Consider the following 24,036-nt stretch of genomic DNA (forward strand, 5'->3'; position numbering starts at 1 on the left):
TCTCTACGCCCAAACCGCGAATACCATCCGCTGTAATTACGCTAACTAGTATGCAAAGCAGAAAGACTTTTAATTACTTCCTTCTCTATACAAAGTTATTAATATTTTATTCGATCCAGTTTTAATCCCAATTTTTAAGCAGAATTGCGCTGTCGTAATAACGAAAGGAGGAAAAGATTAATCTATTTTTTTTCAGTATGATTGGCGATTTTCTTTTGTTTTATCGCTTGTACTCTGTTGATTATATCGTTGGAAGAAAAATAAAATAGTCCTTTAAAGTCGCGCTTAATTAGAAAAATTGGCCCAACATTTATCCTACTCGACCAGTAGGGGGGGCGGGTGCGCGAGGGGGCGGCAAATGCGACCATCAGTGGAGCCCACGCGAGTTATTTATACAGACCCGAGTCAATTCTTGAAAAATACACAAGCTTGCGCCGGCATTTACAATAAAAATAAATTAGCCTACTTCCCTTGAATGAAAAACTTCTTAAAAATCCAATCGGTACCTTAAAACGGTATTATCTAATCTATGCCCGTCATTAATCTTTGGCGTTACGGTTACGCTTGCTATAGCTTATTGGGGAGCCACTTTATATGTTGATAGGGTACTTTAGCTAACGCGATCTGTTCTCAATCGGGCTTATTTCGATTAGGTAGCATTACGGTTTATGCCCGAGCGGCGATTCCTTAAGGCGCCTCAGGAGATGCTGAACGACATTATCCAGTGGAGCGGAATGGCGTGTTACCTAATCGGTTTAAGAAAGCCGGAGGGCAAACGATCCCCACGCCGGCCCTGGACGCCGGTCACTCCAGGATATCTAATCAATAAGGGCTGCGGTCTAGAATATCAAATCATAAGATAAATAATACTGTTGTACTGTATGCAAGTGTAATGAAATATTATTATTTCAACCATAAACTTCAACTCAACAAAAAAAAAACATAAAATAGAATATTATATTTTTTGTATCTCAGCAAATTGTTAACGCATATTTTCATTTAATAACTTATTCACGCGTATCAACCATTTTCAAAATATGATATTACATATTGGAAACCGATTGGAGTACCTATCTACTTACTTAATAAAATAATCTAAAGAACTGTACAAAACTACAGAATATGCGAGGTATATCTATGAAAATGTTTGTAAACCATCTAATGTGGCATAACACGGTTGTTATTTCAGCCGCAGCTCCTTGTTAGAGCGACGTCTCGACTCACGCCGAGCGGGAGCTCACGACGCAACGCAGGCGGTGGTGATATCACCCCCTCAAGCAATATGTGGGAAACAACTTGAGCAACAGACTATCCAATATCACCCCACTAGAATAATTTTCCACATAAAATTAAGTACCTACATACCTATCTTTTATTATTCTACGCTAACCTATTATGCCTACTCTGCAAATAAAACACTGCAGGGAGTTTTAATAGTCCCGTAGTAAAAACTTTTAAAACGCTTCATTGAAAATTCTTATATTTCGCAAAATATCAAGCTCGCTGGCCGATTGAATAAAGTAGAGAACGAATAGTCCGCGCTCGGCCATTATCGAGCACTTAGCATACCGGAGTCAGAAATAATGCAAGAAAAAAATACAGAGCAATTACTAGTGTTATTCCGGTAGGAACATTTTTGCGGTAAGTAGGTATTGATAAATCAATTTTCGAACAACGGCGGTCGGTTTACTTTGAAGTTTGGTGGGAGCCGCTGAGCCGAGGGTCAAAGGTGGAAAGGCTACGAGCAACAGATAAGTGAAAAGTTTCTAAATGGAAAGATTCCTCGCACCGCACCGAGCCAAAATAAACAGCCTCTATGTAACGCCGCTCTCTAACAATGTAGCTTCCGGCTACCAACATTTACGTACTACCTATTTATATACAGGAAGATGCCAAAACGGTATGAGACACTCTGTATCCTTACAATGACATAAATAACAAAAACAATTAAAAACACACATTGTTTGTATCTTACATTATTGTACTAATTACCTTATTAGTATTTCAGTTTGTATTTCACGTTCGGGAGATAGATTATATTTACCTGTAAACAGAGAAAAAACGCATAAGTAAACACATAAACGTTGGCTGCACATTTATGCGCAAACCGCCTGTTAACCATAGACATAAGTTGATACAACTGTCAAACTCCAAACTAAACGTATTATGAATTTGACAGTTCTAATCGGTTGATTAACTCTTATGAACATTTATTAACTGTAACATGTTTTCCTGCGTAGTTTGTAAAGAAATTGATTTATTCTGAACGTTAAGAGGAAAGTTTCTGCTAAAGTGAGCGGAATTGCTATTAAACTACAATTGGATAAAATTATAGGCAAAAGATATTGAACATTAGGGATGTCGTTGCGTCTTTTCGTAATTCTAAAGGACGTGATATAAGTTTTTATCGCAGAATGTGAGTAAAAATGTACTGAACGTAAAAAGATTTGCAATATAAGAGTAAATTTTAAATTAAGTAATGTAGGTAACTTATCTGTCCATTGAAAAATATCCCATAAATATAAAGATATATTTTACCTTAATCGGTCCTGGTAATTAATTGTACCTACTAAGTACTAATACAATCACATCTATCTATGGGCAACTGTTAGATGAGTGGGATGTCCAGGACTTTCCGATATTCAAATCAAATCCAATATTTATTGCCATCAAGTGTGTACATTATTCATTGGGTTCAAGATATAAACCAAACAAACATTGGACATTCGGCGCCCGATTACAATTTTTAATGCCTATCTGTATTCATTGGGCTTACATTTATGAATACTTCATGCAGCTATGTACTTATGGTACCCCGCATGGGAAGCACTTAATGTGTGACCAACAATAAATACAATAAATGTACCTATTGAAAGCGTCCAGTGATACAGTTATGCATAATATTATAAAAGAATCCAATAATTTTCAATGTCCAAGTAAGTTTGCTTTGGTTATTTCTCATTTTTGTGCAGAAAGTTAAATTGTAAAAATAATTTCAACCATTTATCTCGTTTACATTGAAAACTATTTGGACCGTACTGAAGCAAAATTAGGGGAGTTCCAAGTTGGGAATTAATTTCCCCTGGTAATTTATGATTATGCAAAAAGAAGCATATTTCTTCGCACTCTTCACAAGATTCTTGCGAGATATCGTTTCTCCTCTTTCCTCGTAATAGGATTAAATTTTTACTAATGAAACAGAAAATGAAAATTTCTTCAGCAGAAACGGAGCTTGCTAAATAACTTTCTGCCATTTGTCTTGGTAACGAAGGAACCTTTTTATGCTACATTATGAGTAAACGCCATGTTTTACACAAGTTCCCAGAAAAAAGTTGTTCAAAGACTTTTATAATAATATAAAATGCTGTTTAAAATACATATTATAAATTGTCCAAAAGTACTCTCTAAGATGTTCCAGAAAAAAAATATTTCGCAAGGTAGATTTTTGATATAATTTGTAAAAGAAGTCTTATAAACAAAGCTAATCGAAAAGTTTTACGATCTTTTTAGGATTCAAGATCGGTATTGTTCGAGAAAAAACCATTCCTCTGATAAATATGAGCCTCGTCTATGTTGGTAATCTATCTAGTGTTTTGTTAAACCACGACTTCCAAGCAAGATGAAGATCGCAGTATTGAAAGCAACTTCTTGACCAACAGAACTAAAAAAACAATTATTTTGTACTGTTTGGCAATGAAAAAGCAGCAACAGTAAATGGCAGGTGGTATTTTTTCATTACCCGTGACTGTTTAAGAAGATTTATAATATAAAGTATCGCTACACAATGTGTAACACGAACAGGCGTATGTAAGAGTCGGAAACCACACAAATCTGTTCTTAGGAAACTTACATCAACGCTTTAGCATTTAGAAGATTCAACATTATGCAGTTTTTAGATTATATACTTAAGTACTAGCATTATATATGATTTATTATTGCACTTTACTCCTGCTGTCGCAGAGCTAAAATGTTATAAAATATCAACAAGAGTGTTGAAAACATCTCACCACAAGAAAACGTATTAACTGCAGCATGCCAGTGGAACAAAGTGCCAATTTTAAAATACGTTGACTTTTCTAGAGCATTCCACGAGTTTCGCGAGACACGTTCGCTTACAACTTACATACATGAACTTTTGTGAGAGCGAAATAGGAAACACACACAGAAATACTTACTACGTTGAAATAATGACTCGAATTGACACCCTACTAGCTATATCCCGCGAGCCTAGCTTGTTTACCACACGTTGTAATAAAAACATAGTAGGTCATTATAAACATGGACTATATGTTGCGATGAGAAATTAAAAAGAAATTATACTTAATACTTACTAAAAGTTTTCAAACTGTGAAGCAGAACTTGTAAGTGTGGAATGCAGCACTGTCATTGACCAGGACTATGTATATGTGTATAGTATAAAACACACACGACATAAAAGTAATGCAACCAAAACCGATTTTTCACCTTTATCTGAAAAGTATAATCTATTTGTTACGAAAAAGGAACGAAATTGAAAACTCACCCATCATGGGAATACGAGCGTTAAAATACAAATCTCTCGAGTACCTCACAATCTAACTCGATCCTTCTAAATTATTACCGCTTTTTTACGTTTCAGTCCACCACGTAGGTAATAAACGGAATAGATTATATAAATCATACGACAGAAATATTACATAAAACTCCAAACAAAACACATGAAACGAGGCCGAGAGCAGAGTAAATACGCAGCGGACGGCCGTGTATAAAAGCTATCACATTTTGCAGCAGCCTATACAAATACTATTGCCGTAAACCATTATAATTATATATGTGAGTACTTACACTTTATTAAAACTATGATATAATTCACTTTTGTTGTGTAGATATTTAATATGAAAAATGTATTGCAATCACATTCGAGATTGGCTTCTTTAATGCGTCTACAGTAAGTACTAAACTTGAGATCTGGTTATGGCATCACAGCAAGCTAAGAGTAAGAATATCAAAATGCATAATAATACCAAAGGCGATGTTAGCCAACTTGTGCATATTCCAAATTAGAATTGTTTTTTTTTACCCAACTCCGTATTTAAACCGATCAATCACTGGACTGGCGATCTGAGTTAAATGTGCGTGGGACGAACGGCTAGCTAATCATTCGTATGAGAAAGAGATATTTCACATTTAAAAGTAGCAAGATATTATTTATTCGATAAACAGATATACCTAGATAGACGGCAGATAAAAAAGATCTGGCGCACAAACTTTGTTCATTCCAGCGAAATTAATTAGCGAAGGATTCAAAGAAAACTTCCATGAAATTTGTAAAGTCCTTACGCACAAAAAGGTTCCTATTGAGATTATTCAATTAGCTGTCTCCTTTGTGTTAAAGATCAACCATTTAGTAAGCGTAACTCAATACTACGCGAGCATAACTCACGTTGGCTTTGTTTCTCGTGAACACAGTAGCTGCAGCGCGGACTGGCTGCGAGTCGCGAGGTGAAGGATGCAGTGCTTCACAAAATGGCATCGTATTCGTTGGAGATATTGACTCTGCAGTGAATAATAAAAGACCGCTCTGCCACTATTGTCCAAGTATTATTCGAACACATTTCAAACCTTTATCTATTGACATTTGATTTCAAGAGATTCTCGAATTATTTTTGAAAAGCAAGTACGCTTTGTGAATAGTTTGAGTCACAAACGTGCGCGCTGTAGCTCAACGGAACGGTTTCACGGCTCTCGCGTCGCGCTAGGCAGCTAGGGCAGCAAGTTTAACTGCAATTAAAGTTGTAATGGAAACACGGGGTCAGATGCGTGCGGTGCAAGCCACGGGGCCGCCTACACGTCGGCACATGTCACTAATGATTCCAGCTTCCTGAATAAAACGTTTCAGTACCGGTGTATTGCCGCTGACGTCGCTTAATCACAATGACAAATGTACACGGAAAAGGAAAAGCAATTTAACTAGCTGGTTCAACGTCACTCAAAAACAAAGCTCAGTAATCAAGTTTTAAGTAAACCTATTTGTATAAGCGAGTGTGGCTAACTAGCGGTTATTGCAAGTATGCGTCCACCAACTTGATGGATTCTGAAAAGTTTCACTTTGATACTGCCCCGTGCTATAATGGAGAGGCAAAGTGAGTTGGTCACTATACTGCCGTGTTTAAGTAAGTACTAACGAGTTTATTGAGTTGGTTGGCAGCCGCAGTCGAGATGGGTGAATATTTGAAAACGAGTGTTTTTGCCTCATTTATCTGGCATTTTTCAAAATTGAACTCTAGCCCTTTTGCTGTAAACTCGTGCTTAGGGGAATCGAAGATTACCTATATAATGTGATTTGCCTCATGTTTTGACGAGTAGTTTGTGAGATACGGTAAGTGAATTAATGAGCCTGCCAAACGAATGAGGAATAAGCCAGAACAATGAGAACATGCAGACATATAAATTAGGCTCGGCCAGATCAATTATAAATTATTCATTACCTCGTAATAAATAAAGTCTAATTCAAAAAATGTTTATTCAATCAAGTTAAGTAAAAAATGTGTTTAAACATAAAATCAAATACAGATCTTCTAACATTATTTTAAACACAACCAGCATTTTTTTAAATAAATCAGTCAGTACAACAACCATACCCACCTACATCTATGTAGGTGGGTATGGTTGTTGTCTCCTGCCAATCTCACAAACCCTCTGCTCCGCGATACGACGGCTAATTAAATACTAAATTGGAATGTCGGATTATGACGAGGTTGGCGTAATTATAAAATAAGCTGTTTTGTAAATTATAAAATAATATTTTCTCATTTACCTGCCAATAATTTATAATGTATTTATATATATATATATATATATATATATATATATATATATATATATATATATATATAAATACATTACGGAATAAAACAGAAAAAAACCTTTAAGGAGAAGCGAAGCTCACGAACAACATAGCCAACAAAAGATATAACCGATGATCTTAATATTTATCATTCACGAAACAAACTATTCAATTATTTCTTAATTCAATGTGCTTGAAGTATTTTTACAAACAATAGTTTTTAGTGTAAGAACTAAGTGTGCTTGAATATAATGAGACGTTATTGCATTACATTTAAACGAGTCACATTGTAAGACGGGAAAAGTTATTAAATTCTCCTAAGAGGAGAGGCGGCTTTGCCGGGCTTTTCAAATGAATCTAAAAGATGTTTTGAATGAGGCCATCTTTTGAAGTCACTTCTCTCTGGTAGTAGTTTAAAATCTAAACTTAAATACTTCATGGCTACATTAATTTGTGTATAGAAATAGTTTTGAACATGATGAATGTGTGTTTCATTGTTTTCGTAAAGATTAAACTGCTGAAAAAATCTCCTAACTGGGTCCTACTCACGCCAATGGGAAAGCTACTTGGGTGTAGGTACTATGGCCATGTATTAAGAAAAGTGCCGCCACTATTAATTTCTACTCTATCTTGCCAGGCTTGTACTAGTAATCTGTCACTTTTTTAACTGGATGGCTATGTTATTTCTTCTTATCGTATCAGTGACAAGCACAAGAGGTATAAAGAGGGTTTGTCACCATGACTGTCCAGTCAAATTAGCGATATTAGATAGCGATAGTCGCTGTCTGCCTAGGCTGTGCCAGGAGGTATATAACAAATTGTAAAATAAATATATAATATTGTAAATCCATACAAAAGTAAGAATACAAAACCTTTTTAATAGATAGTAGAAGTAGTAGCTAGGTATACCTTCTAATACATAACGTCTACATGGGTACCTACCTATCATTGACATGGAAATGTCTTTTACGTTATTACGAATTCTTGTTGGTTGAGATAAAGCCACCGAGACATTCTATTCACGTCCCGCAGTCACCCGGGGACGTTCCCGGGCTCGGGAACACCCGGGCACGGCGCGCCGGGTGATAATTTACTCGAGTGTTGCCACATTTAGACTTCATACATACATAATGCGACACTACCTGCTGATCGACTCCAGCTCGGAACAAATATTTCCAGTATGGACACGCCGCACTATTCGCAAAATTCGTTAAAATTGCCAGTAGCAAATAAAATTCAATATTTCATGACGAAAAATATGTGACGTTATTTGCCACCACGCGATGCAATATTTGAGGCTGAAAAGTTTGTTTTTTTATGTATGAATTTTATTTACCTGCCCTAATCGTTTCCAAAATATATTACTTATTCGCCATTTAAGTCGATTTATTTTATATGTGGTCTGATCACGTCAATTATTTTCAGCAAAGGATAACGATATATAATAAGGACAGGTAGACTTTACAGTCTGTAGCTATAAACCAAATCAGGGCTTTCATTTTGCAACAGTAGTACTGTAGTAGTACAGTAGCACACTACGACATTTTTTCTTTTTTTAAATCGCATAGGGCGCACAGCCCACGAATATAATTATTAATTTGTATATGAATTTTACTGATCATAAAGTTATATTTCTCTGACAAAAATATTTCGCTTTTAAAAATTGAAGTGCGTGAAGTAAGTTTTGCTGAAATTAGTAATAACATAAATAATTCCCATATAGAGCGAGATGTGTTATTTTTAAGCACGATGATGTTGTAGAATATTTAATGGTATCAAACTTAGTATCCGGGTTTATTATTATTTTTCTTTTGTGCCATCGAGCAAGTTTGCTGGCGCCAAAACGGTTAACGGTTTAACGGTTATCGCATTCATCAAATTTATATTTCATGCGATTTGTTTAAAATATCGTGAAAATTTAATTTTCTTCAAAACATGGCTTCTAAATTCATAATCAAACATAATTATTATCCACCACATATATGTAGTGTTTCGTAAAATTAATTATAGTCAGCATGAGTTTATTTCGGCCATGACAAATTACCAAAGTATAGGTAATCATGTGTTATTATGTATTAAATATGTGTTTTATTTCATTAATATTTACTGTAAAATACGTGTAGAGGTATAATCCCATCTACTTGGGTGCAAATGGTTTTACATGTCATCAACTGTAAACAAAACATTGAATTCCGATTCTAAATTAACTTTTAATTACATAGTACTTAACGAAAACATTCCAGTAAATATATCATTAAAGTTTAATCGACTGTAACGTTTGATGAATCGCTAGTGGTCAAGCAATCACAACATAAAGTATTTATTTTCAGCCGCGAGAATCGTTATTTCCGATAGATGTATAACGATTTAAGCTTTTTCCAATGAACGTCCATTATTTTTTATCACGGCCGCCATTACGCCCACTTTTTTAAGGCTCTGGTGATGGCCGACTCCTTCCCTCTGCTAATAAGTACCTTTGAAGTATAATAATATAATAACCTTATAGAATGACTTATTAACTTGGAAATACCGGGAAAAATATAGCATTTCAAGAAAACTTTGTAAAAATGGTTTCAGTTGCATCGTATAGAAATCGAATAAATATTAATCACAATGTTTCTGTTCAAATAAATAGTGATTTGTACAGTTATTTATTAACTTTTTTTTATAAAGCATTTTACGTTTATCTAGACCTTGCCGCTACGTTACATATACACTGCTTCATATCACTAACTTATAAAACAAAAAGTCCTGCTCGAAACGGGATTCGCAAAAACAAAAAAGCGAATCCGATTTACAGCTCTGTGTACATAGACAAGGAGTTTCAGCAGGAGTCGAACAAAGCATAGCCCGTAACTTCCGCAAATAAACCAGTTTCATCGGAAATGGATAAACGTCGGTTACTCGTAAAATACAGCCGAGCGTCCTTTTCGATCCATCTTTATAAATTTGGACTGTCGATGTCGCCTCGATCCCCGGCGACGCCAGTAATTGCAATCAGCTGCTGCGCTCTGCCGTGGCGCCACCGTCGCCGCCACGCGGTAACAAGGTTCCATCTAGCGCCCCTTTCGATCACTGAATGATGAACTTTGAGCGCTATCGGGATATTTTTGTTTAGATGATTCAGAATTCCGAATACAAAAAAAAACTGTAGGAAGATTCTGGAATGCTTTAAATATCTGCAATGAAATGCGCTATTGTCAGCAGGGTCGTTTATGTTTATCCGACTGTCTAACAATAAAAATCATCACTAAGCCCGGCAAATAGTTAAACACTGTTGTTACTGTAACACTCATAACACTCAGAAAATTCTCATTTCCTACATACTCGTAGCAACAGCATTGAGTTCGAGTTACGCGATTTGAGCGATCGACCTCGTCCTCGCCAATTAGGGGCCCATCGAATAGACGTGAAACATCTCGTAGCTTTGATCATAACTGTATTACACCGTTCTCTAGTTCTTCCACCTGAATACCCTCGGTTCCGACTTAGCAACGCATATTGGAGCGAGTTCTTTTGTTACACAATAGTATTGAATAGATAGGCGTGAAAATAGGCTCATATACACATGTGAGTTATATACGTGCCTAATATTTCCCATTGAAATTCGTGATATTATGAATAAATTGTGATTAATATTGTTCATCATGAGTTAAATAAGGAGCTGCTGTACGTTGTCAAACTGCAAGTGGTTGTCAGTACGTCTAGTATAGGTTGTTGATAGTTGACACAACGTTTATAGTTTCAGTTTTCTTCCATACATTTACAAGCAGCGCCTCTAGCGGAAACTATCATAAACTAAAATTGGTAGTATGAGTTATTTCAAATCGTAGTTTTAAAAAACGAAATAAGTTTACGTGTAAATTATAGCTTTTTGGTAGTACGAGTTACATGTTTGACAGATCTTAGGTAGTCAGCTTCAACGAATTCGAAAACTTTCATAGTTGTTGCTCTCACTGAAAATTTGTAGGTGAGAAGCGTTTTTGTTGTTGGTTAGGATCTAGTTAGAATTTAATTTGTGACTATCAGCGATCATATTTTGCGTGGCGAATGGCTGCAGAGGCAGAGGAAACCCTATTAACCACTAGGAACTAACACAAACTTAAGAATGCGGAGTAATGATGGCAGGAATAGTGCTTGTTATTAGAGATAGTTTATATTGGTTCAGTGACTGGACCCAGTAGAGTACTATGTTGGTACTGATCCTGCTTGGACGCTATTTTCAACCAAGTCCAATGCGACTGTGTCGTGAAATCTGCCTTACTGCGTCCAGGCACTGAACCAATGTATATCACCATTAGGGTGCTTACATAGAGATACTGGTTACCTGTATCTACCCGTACCGGTAACCTGCTGTTTATCTTTCAGCGAGTGCGCTAGAGCATTTCACGGTTTTAAATTTCTCAGTGAGCGATACCTAATCAAGTTACCGGTACGGGTAGATACAGGGAACCCGATTCTTTACGTAAGCACCCTTAGAAATGAAAAATAAATGTTTAAAAATAATCATTTATTACTTATATAGTTATCCATTACATAAATGGCCTAAATCCCCACGAGAGGACGATAGCGTCGCGGCGTTGACTGCCTCGGACGAATCACGCGTCGACGGGTTGTCCTAGGACTCTGCCTTGGTCTCAGTGGGGCAACAAGTATTGGGCTTCTTCCGACGACAGGGCATCTTGGGCTTCGTCGTTGGACGAAGCCCAAGATGCCAGATGCCCCAGAGCGTCTTGGGCTCCCCACTTGTGCAGAATAGGTCGTAGGAGATTCTACACCATGTACGGACATTTATTTATGGCAGTTAACCTGCCGTGGGGTCCATCGGCAGGCTTGTTTAGGTCCCCATTCCTGTAAATAGTACGAATAGATTAGGTCTAGTAAAATATTATTTATTCCTACAATTTTACCTTAAGTTATCGTAAACATAATAAGTATATAGGTTGGTAGGTACTTACCTTTCCATAAAATCTACAATTAGGTACTTCGAATTGCGATGCACTTGTGAGGATCATTCTTAATTTTATAATATTTATAAATAAAAGCTTGTAAACCAAATTTCAGTTTGTTTTTGTTAGAGTCATTGACATTGATTGATATATTTTGGTTAGAGTCATTGACATATAATCAAGGACTTTGTATATACAAAGTCCTTGCATATAATATACGAAAATCAAGACGCCAAAATGACATGTGTGTTTGCCCTTTCTTTTTACAAGCGCTAGAAAGAGGTAAAGTATCTAGAGTGAAGTTCACACAATCGAGTTGTAGCATAAACGATATCGCATGAACTATAATAAAAAAATGTAACTCATACTACCAATTAACTTGGAAACTAATAGTTTGGCGTGCTTACGATTTCTATCAACGTTGACATATATTGCAAGCCCGTACTAGACGCTCAGTAGCTAGTAGCTGCACAGTGTGACGTCACTCGCTACGACACGACGTGACGTCAGCATACTCTAGGGTCCTCCTTGATCTACGTACATCTGTCACCACTGCGACGTTCAATTTGCCTGTCAAATATTCAACTCCAAGTATTACGATTAAGCTGATTAAACAGTTAATATACCCTCTCATGTTTCACCAGACATTAATAATTCTACTTAGTAAACTGTACTACGTGGAAACTGATTGAATGGTATATAATAACTCTATGTTAATGCTAGCAAAATATAATTGACAACATTTCAAAATTTTATACAGTTGAAATTCGAAAACCATTTAGAGATATGGCTCTAATATTCACAAAAAAAAATGTTTCCGATTTTTCTTTTGATTTATTTCAGAGAAAAACATAAAAATCTAAATTATCATTCGTGACACCACGATGTGGCATAATAATTAAACGGGCTTTTACTTCTAAAACATAAACAACAAAAAAACATGTTATGTCACTTTGACAATGACAATGACAAACATCACTCAAATGTCAGTCACTTTTATATGTCCTTGTCAATGACGGAAGTACGTGATTGGTCCTTGCCACAAAATAAAGTTGAAGTTGAAGCTGATTGGTCCTTGTTCATGTCAAGTTAATGTCATCCAACTTTTTTTTTTTAGGTTAGGCAGGCAACGAAAATATTTTTATCCCAAGCCTCGACGTGACGTCACTCATACTAAAAATATTTTGAACTTTGAAATCAAAAAAATATATTAAAACATAGAAATATTAAGAAATAAAAAAATACGGGTCATCTAAATTTGTGATATCTCGTCGAAAATAAAATAAAATCGGTGAGCATTTTATTTGAAATGTTGTCAATTGTAAGTAGTTCTTCGAAACGATGAAAAATAAAAGTCACTATTAAAAATAAGTCTGCTGGCGGGATCCCGAGAACTTTTTCAATTTTTTTTTGAGTACAAACTCACTTTGTATAAACTACACACACATAATAGTTATATTTTTTTACTACACACTTTGATCGCTAAATTTACAGCACTAAGCTCCTCATTTAGCGTTGAAGCCATCTCATAGTTGGCGGGTCTCGGCGAGTCACATCACATCAATAACTCAGGTCTTAATCTAGGCTCAGATCTGGCAGCAGATGCTGAGGCCTGGGCCGCCGTCGCCGCCGGCCGGCGCTTCAACACACGACGGGTCACACGCCCGGGGGACTTATTGACTACGAGTATTATTATCTTTCATCGCAATTTATATCTTCGTACAGTCTGTGAAAGGTATAAGATCAACTAGGAATAATAGTTTTATAAAAAATATACAATACACTTTATACAGGATGTCCCAAAAGTCAACGTCATCCCTTAAAGGGCTGATAGGTCAGCTCATGAGTGTGTCTCTCTGTCTCTGTCATTTGTGTTGTCTTTAAATTATTTAAATACAGTATTATCCGGATAGTTGTTAATCCATTTAAATTAATACGAGTAAAGCTACCGCGGTGCCACGAAACCGCCCTGAATGGAAGTGGTTTATCGGTGCCCATATTTTGTTACGTAGCGAGAACTAATTTGTGGGGAGCCGATTATCCTATTATTGTGATTCGCCAATTGAGCACACGATGTAAGACAAGCTTATGGTGATACGGTTCGTTGGCTAAATGCAAACCAATACCAACATATTTGCCGAATCTTTTGTACCTATAGGAATCGACCTTTCTTAAAGTGAAATCCATCTTTTAAACAAAGCGAGGCTCCACTGTCGTGCATAAACTTATATCCATAAAAAATATACAGGGTGTCCCAAAAGTCAACGTCATCCCTTAAAGGGCTGATAGGTCAGCTCATGAGAGACCAGAATATCACAATATGACCTTAGTAAAACTCGATAATTTTCGAGATATTGACACTTTTATAAATTTGCTGAAAATCGACACCTAATCAATCCAAACCCAATCTTTTCAAATAAGGTGCCAGGTTTGCGTGGTATATTTTTTTACAGTATGTAGAGTCAAAGTTGTTTACAAAAAATACGATTACCTTTTATGACTTTGAAAACCATGTTTTTTTTAAACATACAGCATTACTCGATATTTTTTTTGACTGCGATCAATAGCAGGGCTATACAGGGTGATGCAACACCAAACAAATTCTAACAATATGGATTTTTGTACCAGCGGCACGCAAAAAACTGATCCAAGGCGTCGATTTTCAGCAAATTTATAAAAGTGTCAATATCTCGAAAATTATCGAGTTTTTACTAAGGTCATATTGTGATATTCTGGCCTCTCATGAGCTGACCTATCAGCCCTTTAAGGGATGACGTTGACTTTTGGGACACCCTGTATATTTTTTATGGATATAAGTTTATGCACGACAGTGGAGCCTCGCTTTGTTTAAAAGATGGATTTCACTTTAAGAAAGGTCGATTCCTATAGGTACAAAAGATTCGGCAAATATGTTGGTATTGGTTTGCATTTAGCCAACGAACCGTATCATCATAAGCTTGTCTTACATCCTGTACTCAATTGGCGAATCACAATAATAGGATAATCGGCTCCCCACAATTTAGTTCTCGCTACGTAATAAAATATGGGCACCGATAAACCACTTCCATTTTCCAGGGCGGTTTCGTGGCACCGCGGTAGCTTTACTCGTATTAATTTAAATGGATTAACAACTATCCGGATAGTACTGTATTTAAATAATTTAAAGATAACACAAATTAATATAAATGGATTGCTGATGGGTTCCCAATGGAATAAAAATATAAAATATGTTTTGACTATATGTGAAATAACCTATAAGTTACCTACTATAGGGAAACTTAAATCTGTGGTAATAGTAGTAATTACTTAATTATTAGTTGGTAGTTACCAATTTATATTGAATGGTTTTTTTGTTGGCTTTGTATTGAGTACATCATAATAATATGTACCTATATTATATAAGTATATAAAAGAAAATCCCATAATTCTTATTTTAGTCTTCCTCATTTTCCGTACCTGAGTGATGGAGTGGCTCGCGGCCTCCCGGGACGCGGGCAGCAGGTACTGTTCCCGCCACAGACCAAACTTTCCCGAACTTTGTGTAGCTTTGTACTGATTGCGCCACTTTACATATTCATGTCGGTTGTTTATTTACCAAAACGTAATACGAAACAAAGAGGTTTAACTGCTATTCTTCCTCGTGAGGAAGTTTATTGTCCTGAATAATTTATCAAATACACAAGAACTTTAGGCAACTTGAAAGCTTTGAATAAGTTTGTACACAGGCCTTATAACAAGGATGTATTTATACATAGTCGGGTTATATAAAATTATCAGTACGCGACCATTAAACAGCGTCCCAGTTATTTTTTCTGAGTATATTTACCGAGCCACTTTCGATCAAGTGGAACAGAAATGCTTCTGAGCATGGCATTATTTATTCAAAATCCAGATAGACACGTTTCGAGGTGAAAAATGCAGGAAAATGGCGGCCGCGTCTCGCGCATTGTTACGTGACGACAATATCATTTGGCGGGAAACGCGGTCGCGAGACTCCGCGAGTCACCTCCGCCGCCGCCGCCTCGAGTTTCTCCTATTTGTGTAATTGGTACTTGATTTTCACACTAAAAGATTGAAAATCACACTCAGAAGTTGTGTAAGTAAATTGACTAAATACCTCATAGAGCATTAACATAAATGTATGAAAAGGTCAATTCTCTACTGACTGCTGGTTAATTATGATAAAATGTATATCTTATACTCATATCTCCCACTGAAGCATAGGTACGGCTGAAAACGATACCACGATAGCACTATTATATTCATGATGGATTCGTCAAGTCGATTTTCAGAAATAAGAACGATTTGACTCGTTTGGAACGTACGAGTACCAATGAGGTACATACAAAATTATTTTTTCATGTAAATTTACTTACTTTACTTGAACTTTAATTTTATTCATTAGATTTTACACACCTATAATTATGGTTTAGGATAAATAGACAGACGATGTTACAATCTTCTACAAAATGTGATAGAGATAGAGGTCCCATTGAACGCGAAGGTCACAGGTATAATCCAAAAACGATTTGCAGACTCCACGTGAAACTGATTGTGCAGTAACAAGCTGAGCAGACGATACGGCTGCTTATCGCGCGATGTGTGAGCGTAAACGACTACGCAGTCGCTTTAAATTTTACCGGCAAAAGCCTCGCGAATTTCACCTCTGTGACAGATACAAGGGCGTATACATGAAGCAATATCGTCTGAAAGTAAATGTTACAGCATTATTAAGACGTGTATGCGGTATTGGCGGTGGCTTCAAGCTGTGTGTACAGCAGTTTACCGCAGATAGCAGTCCAAGATTACCAAGTGTTATTAAAAACTCAACAATATACCAGGTAGATAAGAAACTGACAAAAATACTGTTTAAATATGCACAATACATAAGTGTGTATGCCTACACGACACGTGTAATCAGCGTAAAATGTTTCGTATAAGCGACTTGTCCCGATCAGGTTAAGTGCCTATTGATGTAATACTCAGCTGGCTCTAGCTTTGATTGAGATATAGAGCTGACAGGCCTGACAGCTGGTTAGTGTCGCAGCGGGCGGCAGGTGTGGCCGCGCCCTAATCCCGCACACATTACACCCGCGAGGACGCCGAGCCGGATGTCTTCCGATTTCAGCGTCATTATACAATGTAGGTACTTTATTTACTTTATAATAATTATTACAATTAAATGTTTCAACAGAGACAATTTAAAATGAATATGCAGTAATTTTATTGCTAGTTCGTGCATTTAAAATGCTAATTATGTGTATGTTTCAGTTTGTAGAGTGTTGGGGATGTGTAAATGACTACTCCAACAAACGTTCGGCCGTTCATTCAACAGACCAGATTTATTTGATCCATATAAAATGAGCCGTGGATTCGGACACGCACTAGCGCAGAACGAAATTTACTTTATGGGCTCATAAACAGGCATTGTTGGTGGGACGTGCTCGTACAGACCACGCGTGAATAATAAAATTGTCGGCTAATAACGGGACGCCAGCGGAATTGTTCCCCACCAGTCACGTATGACGCACGCGCCCCGAGCTCTGTACACCACAAATTATTTATTGTACCACTGCTACCGTATCATACATCATTCCGCTTACTTACTGACTGTCATTGCAAATTTTTATTAATTTAAACATTCACGGAATTTAACGAAATGGCTCTGCTAGAAAGGTTTATTCAAATGAAATGTCAAATTGCGTCAATCTCAATGAACGTCCTGTGAATCTACCTTAGATATACATATTTTATAAGATGTTCGAAATCCCTCTTAAAGGCTCAGAAGCATAACTCTTTCCCTGTTCCGAAAACTTCGTCCCTCTAAACGCTCAAATGACGCTCATAACAAATCAAAGTTGAGCATTACACGCTGTTACTTAACGAGAGTTTAGGCCAAATTCGCCGAGTACCCTCAGTGCCGACGTCTAATTAAATTGCACTTGAGTGATATTTATGTCGACACACGAGAGCGCCGACGGGAGCATCGTTTCTACGTTTCGCGACACAATGACACTACTCGCATCCCATTTGCGTTGATTAGGTTTCCTGGTGCCGTTTAAGTGCTACTTTCAGAGGATCACATTCAAAGGGTTGTGGAGTGGCCGCCGTCCGCTCGTCTCATAACGTGCATTATGCTGACCGCCCGCGCACTACAATCATAATATTATTCCATCTACTAGTCCCGAATAAATTTAACCGGTATAGAAGGATAGCGATTTACACAGAAACCTCATGCGTTATTCATATATCAAAATGAAATTGTGAGCACGCATTCCACTAAAAACTTTGTCTTGAGTAAGTATACATATAAAAGTTTCTGTGTGCTGTAAGAGGTAGTGAATAAATACTGCATTAGGTTCACGAGAAAAACGGAAACTGCAGTCGTACAAGCACATAAATCTCGTGTCAGCGGGCAGAAAAACTGTAGAAGTCGGCGTTGTGTTGCAGGTACTGAATGATTCATCCACTGGGGGGCGCGGACGTCCCCGGAGCCGGATCGAGTATCAATTAACGGACGCGGCAGCAGTCGTCGTTCATAATTCAGCCGCCGCCCGCAGGCGCTGCCATCTTGGGTGTAATTAGATAGTTTACAACAACACCCATCTTAATGTTGTGTACTCATGTAGTTTAACTTTGATTGTTTGCACAATCTGCTTACGCAGGTGCGAATCCCGACGCAGATCACCACTTCAAGGTTAATGGTCACTATCCCGGTCTAAGGAACCAGTAAAAACAGACCATTTGCTCCGGTTCAAAGCTATTTCACGAAGTTTCTTGCAATTTTCTACTTCTTAATGAGAAACGGAATGAAGAGTAAAAAGCGCTTGGAAATCAACGCTGCGGCGGCGGCGGGAGGCAGCCGCAACTAGTACTCCCGCCGTGAGGCAATACATTATGTATTTCCTACACCACATTTTAAGTTACATGAGAACATCTGTACTTAAATACATTTCTTAATAAGAAAAATTAAAGTACATTATTAATTATAATTGTATCCATAAATCAGAGTCGTTTATGCGAACCGTAAAACTATTTAGAACATATCTGTGTACGCATTTGAAACATAAATTTTAATCACAGCGGGATGGCCGCGCTCGAGCCAGGTCAAAATTAGTTTCATATGAGCATAAACCGGGGAATATAAATTATTCAAAGCAATTAGTGCGCTCGTCCTTTTCAGCGGTTGCCGTAAACGAAACTTTAGCCGTTGATTGTTGTATTTATTATTCTCAAAATATCCTACGAGATACTTTGCTAAATATTCCCTGAAATATATACTGGCGCCGTTTCACCCGAGATAACCCTTATCCCACCTCTCTATTTCTTAATTAATTTTGATTATATCATTACATTTTATGTTTACTGAGACTGAAACGTCTTTCGGTGTTTAGTCGCAGTAATTAAAATGGTGAAGTGAGCTCTAAGAACTGTCTTCGTGGGTCTTTTCAAGATTTAAACACATTTCCTTTAAGAAATGATTTCACAGAATCCACGTCTCGTTAAAATTCTTGTTTTTATGTTCACGAGTAACATTTAAGAATTTTCGTCACGTTCAGTTGACAGGGTAAAGAAAAACTTTTATATTTCTACCTTTATACTACATACATTGTGTATAAGGCTCTTTGCTGTGGAGGCTGCGTGCTGGTAGCGCTACCTTTTCCGTTTTATAGCCGCGCAGGACACCACGACCTTATACCATTACAGGTAGTGCCAGCACGGCAGCAGTGATGCTGGATGCCCGCTGGCCGGGCGCACCGCCGCGGGCCCCGTGCTGCCGCCACTAGAAGTTACCCCATTATTTGCACTCGCCAAAGGGAATGTGGGTAAACAGCGGCGGCACGCGTGACCCGAATGAATTGCTACATTACATTATATCACCGACGGGCTCAAGAGTAAACCAAACTTTTTGCAAGCAAAATATTTTATTTTGTTTATTAAATACACACAGGACTCCGCTACGTTCCATGCAAAATCCTTATTTATGAACAAAGCGCTTGACAAATGAAATGTGTTTAAAGTTTAGAAATGTTTCTCTGGAAGTAATGGCATGCTTACTGCGTCACGTCTGTATGTGCCGTCTCTGAAGTTGTTATACGGCAATGATCATATGTAACATGAACTATAGGAACTTTATACTTATGGTACCTAAGTAATGAGAGTAGTACGCCTGGGCACTTAGTTACGTTATTTAAATACTTTTCATACCATATAACGAAATAAAAAGTGACAACCCCCACTAATGTCCAACAAGTGAGATTCCGCATACTACAAAGGCAGGTAGGGTTTTCCTATACGTGTTTCAGACGTGACAGTAATTATTTACGTGGAGTGAGTAGAGCGAGATCCTATAATATATCTCTCGCGGGAGTGACACAGGTCGGACCGTCACCTAACGATATGTTACCTCTACCCACACGCCAACTGTCATCTGATCCTGTCGAACCTACATCCCACTGGATCCCTCTAACTAACAGTCTCTATGATTGAAACTTCTTTTGTCAGAATAACTTTATCTTTGGGCTACAGGGACCCAAATAAAATGAGTATGAGTATAAGTACTCAAAATTTTCTTATCGGGAACGGTGGATTGACTCACATACAGATGGTCTTGTATTGGTTTCCAAAAACTTAAGTCAAGGTTACTGTACCCTTTCCAGTCAAATCTTTAAATATTGCTCCTTCGGTTTCTATGTTGGAGCAAAGGTGCTGAGCATTGTAACAAAATGCTGAATGCAAAAGGCCAGCCGCCGATCGGTGCGCCGAACCGCTCCTATATTCCATTCATCGGGGCCCTTTGCCAATTCACTCTTTAACACCTTCTTAAAACTCGCTCCGACGCCTGAATAAAATAACGCAGGGAAACCTCGTGAGGGAAGATTTAACGTCAGGAGAATCGCCCGTGAATCGAGATAGGTTCAAGATTGCAGTGGAAACTTTTAGGGAAATTATTTCCGTGATAGCTTTATGAAGGCGGAGAAACGAGATAAGAGTATTTTATAGTTGCTGGAAAATGATGACAATTGTAATGAGAAAATGGTGGAAAGATAAACGTACCTATTTGCAAGTCTACATTATACATAATCAAAATAGCATACCCTGGTATGAATAAATGTTAGTATTTCTCTACTTAACTACGAGACATGAATATTGATTTACTGTCCCAACTCACCGACTTGAGATCAATTTTCTAAACAAACCGAAGTTCCAACTGTCTAAGGCCATATTTCAAAGTTTTAGATCAAAACCTCGGTAAAAGCATTTTGCTCGCCAACTTTGTGGAGTTGATTGTAATTAACAAATTAATTACCTCTTCAGGTTGGAGCGGAAACGAAATTTAGAGTTAACCTTTAAATTATTTGTTACTTTTAAATACTGTAAATAGGTACATATTATGTATTACAAAATTAAAAACATACTAATGGAAACTCCCCCTCCCCTTATAGGTTTAGGTTTAAGATCCTAGGACATCCATCATATTATACATACTTTCTGTCTTTGCTATATAACACACATGTGTGTCATGCCTACGAGGAAAATCCTACTGAGGATATTCTATTGATCATTCCATATACATCCTCATTCAAAATATTCCATAGCAACTCACACTCGCAATAATTCACTCGCCTTTGTAATACCCGCGAACGGGTTCAAAAACGTTTTGGGTTCAAACCTGCGTAAAAATTTATGTGGGCGTCGTACGTCTTGTGAAATATCAGGCAGAGTGTCGCAACGTGGGTCGCGCCGAATGCTTTAGGATTACCTCCCGAGATATACGACACATGTGCCAGGAGATGCGACCACCGAGAATAATAGTCAAAGTCAGGGTAATATCTTTTGTGGTCAGGATTTTTACTGTTTGTTTGCGCAATTAAATCTCAGTGCACTTTAATCAAGATGATAAAACGTTATCTCCTGAATTAATGCACTTTATTACTAATGTAATAAAACTGATTGCATCAACTACATAGCTGTCGCCCTAGAACTACGCGTGTAGTAATCGCTACGAGAGTGCTACGCGCTACGCGAGTGCTACGCGCTACGAGAGTGCTACGCGTGTGCTACTAACTACAATAGTGCTACGAAATGACTACGAGTGTTTTGAATGAAGTGCTCTTTTATGTATATGAATGATATGAATTATTTGCCGCTATGTGAACGCGCTTGGAATATAAACAAGTGCCATAAAGCTTCGGTAATCCTGAATTATATTTCTCTTTTGCATGTATTCGTGCCTTTCATACTTATACCAATGAATATTTTTTCGGTATTCTTTGTTTAGTGTCTACTTTTTTAACATAAATATTTCTTATTTATCAGTAACGTGCACTCAATATAATAAAAAATCGAGGTTACAAATTTAATTAAGTAGCTTAAGGGCCTGTTTCACAATGTCTGGATAACGGTTACCTGTGGGATAAGAGACCATACTGTCACTCTCTGTGATTATGTTTTAGACACAGTGAAACAGGCTCTTAATCAAGTAAACATTGAAAAAATGGAACTATCGAGCAATGAAAAAGTTTCAGTGACACAGCATCAAATTACTCCTAAACGGAAAAAAGCTAGCTTAGTAACGCCGTCTACAATACTGAAGTACATTAGCAGATTATATGAATATTGACAACTAAAAACGTAAATGTTGTGTGCAAATTTTAAATGAATCTATTTTGAGATTTTATTTTTTTTGAAATTGGGGCCATTTGGTGTCTGCATTTTGCAGGTGGAACTTTTTAATGGCTCGTGAATGTACCAGATGTACCGGATATCATTATAACTAGTATGGAAAATCTGCAAAAGAGATACAGGGATCCGTTCTTACGAATCACGGATTAATCTGAGAAAAACATAAATAATAATAATATGTGGGGACATCTCACACATGCCCAACCGACCCAAAGCTAGGCAGAACCTCGGATGAGTATCGGACAGCTGATACATTATTATCTAAAATATAAAGCTACACAAATACAAATTTAATGTAGGTATATCTTCATCTGTCATCATCTCCAGTAATGCCTGGTGACGCATTTGTATCGAATATATTTTGTCGACATTAATTTATCTTTTAATGAAATCTGACTCAATGGTACAATGAAGCGACTCGGCAGTGGCCAGCTCACGCTCCATCAATGAGCGATATCCTGCAACGACTGTTTATTTGCAACTTTAATTAATGAAATATTCAGCAACCGCCTTTATGAGACTCATTATTAAATTTGTGGCGCGAGAAGAGCATGCTCGAGCATAACAATGCGTAATTATAAAGTGAGATAATTGCTTTTTTTATACTTATCAACGCAATGAGGACATTCATTTTATTTATTGTTGGTATTCATTTGTATTATAATATGATAGTAAGAGTAAACATAGTATAATTAATAATACAATGAGCTGTACATATATTATGTTATGATGTCTGAGCCATGTGATTAGCAGGGTGAGGGCTCCAGTGGCCAGGGACACAGCTGTATTAAAGCGGCGCCCCCGAGCCGATATCCCGCCCCCTTATCACTGCTCCTTACCGTTTGTCATAAATTCGATCACTCCGATGAGCCGAAGCGAAGATCTCGCAGCCTCCTCCTCCGATTAGCGACCCGCAAACTTTGAGCTTATTTCTTTTCTGCTCTTTCAGTTACCATAACACTAACACATTTAAAACACTTTATTTTATTTGCAATCACTACACAGCATTACATTTATTACAACCTTTCAGTTACTCATAGTTTTAAAGTTTCAAAATTTACACTATCAGTTATGTTATTATTTTCTTATCATCCGCGAACTGTACAAATTTCAAGGTCACGGACAGTAAATGTACGAAAACGTTTACAGAGTGTTTTATAAAGTTGGGTAAAGTTTCCCAGTACTGTGACAAGTTTAGAACAATTCCATCGGGAGGTATGTAGAGGTTGAGCACGCCGGAGCTGCGTCGCGGGGTGGGCTGGCGGCGGGCGCGTGCCGTGTCGCGCGGCCGGCTGCGGACTGCGCTCGGCGCGCGGCCGCCGACGGCGACAGGCCCGGCGCAGGCGCCCGCGCGCGCCCCGCTCCGCGCCGCCGCGGGATCGATACCCCCGCCCCCGCCGGCCCGGCCGCCCGACGCCCACTCCGCTGCACACCACCACGACGCTTCTCACAACACACGCAGATTCTTCTCGCGTGCCATGATTTTTTTTTAATTCGCCCCCACTCACCTTTCTGTAGAGCGCAACGCCGAACTTTGACAAAGTGTACACAGCCGCCCTGAAAAGTTCACTTAAT

The 24,036-nt window shown here is 37.8% G+C and overlaps 1 protein-coding gene across 1 annotated transcript in view; it reads right to left on the reverse strand.

Moving 5' to 3' along the window:
- The window catches only part of LOC105386613 (neuroligin-1), a 72,792-nt gene extending 49,042 nt beyond the window's left edge, over positions 1–23,750 (reverse strand). The window contains exon 1 of the mRNA XM_038120975.2: positions 23,301–23,750. The gene's annotated coding sequence lies outside the window, so the exon portion shown is untranslated. The remainder of the gene's footprint in view (positions 1–23,300) is intronic.
- Positions 23,751–24,036: the final 286 nt, after the last annotated feature.

Source organism: Plutella xylostella, chromosome 4 (assembly GCF_932276165.1).
Source record: "Plutella xylostella chromosome 4, ilPluXylo3.1, whole genome shotgun sequence".
In the NCBI taxonomy this organism is placed as follows: domain Eukaryota; kingdom Metazoa; phylum Arthropoda; class Insecta; order Lepidoptera; family Plutellidae; genus Plutella; species Plutella xylostella.